A 2372-nucleotide genomic window follows, 5' to 3' on the forward strand; every position below is an offset into this window, starting at 1 on the left:
CTGACCAGTGTTTCAGTATGGACTAACCCAACATCCATATACAGCTTAGTGATGCAACCATATTATTTGATAGTTTCACCTATATTTAACTAGTGTTTAGCCTATGTTATATATATATATATATATAATGCCTTGATATTCTTTGTTTTATATTTTAAAGGTACTTTTGAATGAAAGATGCAAAAAGGAGTAAATTAGAGGTAATTGGCAGATTTGACTCTCAGTCGATGTTTTGTGCAGAGCATGAGCTTTAAAAGGAAAAATGAAGTGATTATAGTGGCATTAGAAAGCTAACATTCATACCTTTCTAGAAATCTAAGTCAAGAGAAAGACAAAGAGTATGGAAATCACATCATTCAAAGTCAAATCTCACATTTTACTAGTGTTGACTTTTGGTAATTCAAAATTTAATATCTGGAGCTTTGAAAGTCCAATTGATGAAAACTCAATTTTTTTGGATTCCTGACTTAAAGGCCTAGAAATGCTTAAAATATCAGCAAAAAATGATGTCATATGAGGGAGATATGATTTTTCAAAGATGACAATTGAATTCTACCAGCAAACAAGTTTTGTGAAGAAACGAATCCAAATTACATCCCAAAGCATCCAAACCAACATCCAAGTTTTAATTTCAGCAATTTAGCTCCTTTAGTAAATCAATCCAGAAGGTCAATGAAGGCAGCCACCAACCTCAAGCCACCAACCTTAAACCACCAACCACAAACCAGCCGCCAGCCACCAGCCACCAGCCGCCTTCACACTACCACTATCTATTGATGTTCACACTTGAACTTTGATTTTTTTTACTTATAATTTATATATAAATAAGCAGTTAAGTTTATGTTATTTAGAGAGCCAAGAGAGAGGAAGAGAGAGTGTAGTAGAATCAAAGAAAGGAGGCAACAACCAGAAGTGAAGAAACACAAACTCTCCTCTCTACATACCAAAAATAATGTTTTCTTCTATCTTTAGGAGTAGTTGTTCAATAGATATGTGATTAGTACTTAAAAGTGCATTTTTATCAAGGTTTTATAACATCATTTTGCACTTGAAGTATCAATAACTCCTTAACTAAAGCATGTTTTATAATAATATATCTAATAATACAAGATACCTTTAATTTGTGGTAAATGTTCATTTTAAATGCAGGCTTATCACATAAATGAAAGGATTGATTGATGAATTTAAGAACTGAAATTGCAAGGATAAAGAGATGGCCAAACATAGGAACACTATTCGGTAATTGGGTCATATCTGGAGCTATAGATCTCAGATTTAGGTCTACTTTATATGGATGAAAAGGTAAGACATAGGCCTACAACTTTCATATGGAGCCCAAGATCTAAAAAGGCCATTTTCAAGTCCAAATTGTAGCAACAACAAAGAAGCCCGAATCAAATTGTAGCAACAACAAAGAAGCCCGAAGCTGTCTTCCAGCCCAAGCACTGTTCAGTATTTTGGCCATATATGGAGTTCTAGAAGTCTAAATGAGCTGAAGTTTTTACACAAGAAATTTGAGACAATTGCCTATAACTTTCATGTTTTCAATTGGCTCTAATTTTGACGTTATCAATGACGTTTTGGGTAGACAAGAGAAGATAAGGATTGTCACCAAGTCAAGAGTTGGCCACCCACTCATCAATTAGTCATCAAATCAATAGGTCCCAATTTTGGCCTATAAAAGGAGGCATTTGCCATGCATTTAGGCATCTTGGTTTCTAGATCAAGATCATGCTCTTCCTTTCTCTCTTTGTATTTTTTGTATTGCTTATGCTTTGCTTTCATTAATATCAAGTTTATGCCTTTCATTTCCTTTCATTTTCTTAGTTAACTTTTATCTTATTTATGTTTTTATTTTGTTTATTTATTATTCTTTCTTTCATTATGTCTAGCTAAGTTTATTATGTCAAGGTGAAAAGGCTACACTAATGGTGTAAGAATAAGTATAGTGTACACTTAATATGGACTTTAATGTTTGATACTAACATGTTTTGTATTTGTAATCTTGTTCACTCTTTAATACTTTGCTTGTTAAATGACTAATCTTGATTTATGTTGTATAACACTTGGTACAACAAATACTTGGCACTCTCATAGCCCATACTGTATGGTATAACCGACACCTGAGCTATGAAAGGAACTTGATTTGTTGTTAACATAAGTTATAATCATGAATGCTTGACGAGATTTACAAGTATTAGCATTAATCGAATAAGATGACTAATGTAATCATGTTAACAATCTATAATCTAATTGGAACCTCCTTTATGTGTGGTTTCCGATTGAAAAATAAGAGTTTATACTATACTTGTTTGACATACCATTAGTGGAACCTCTAACCTTGACTTTTGTTATTATCATTGTTTAATCAT

Source organism: Populus euphratica, unplaced genomic scaffold, assembly GCF_000495115.2.
Source record: "Populus euphratica unplaced genomic scaffold, PopEup_1.0 scaffold934.1, whole genome shotgun sequence".
Taxonomy (NCBI): Eukaryota; Viridiplantae; Streptophyta; class Magnoliopsida; order Malpighiales; family Salicaceae; genus Populus; species Populus euphratica.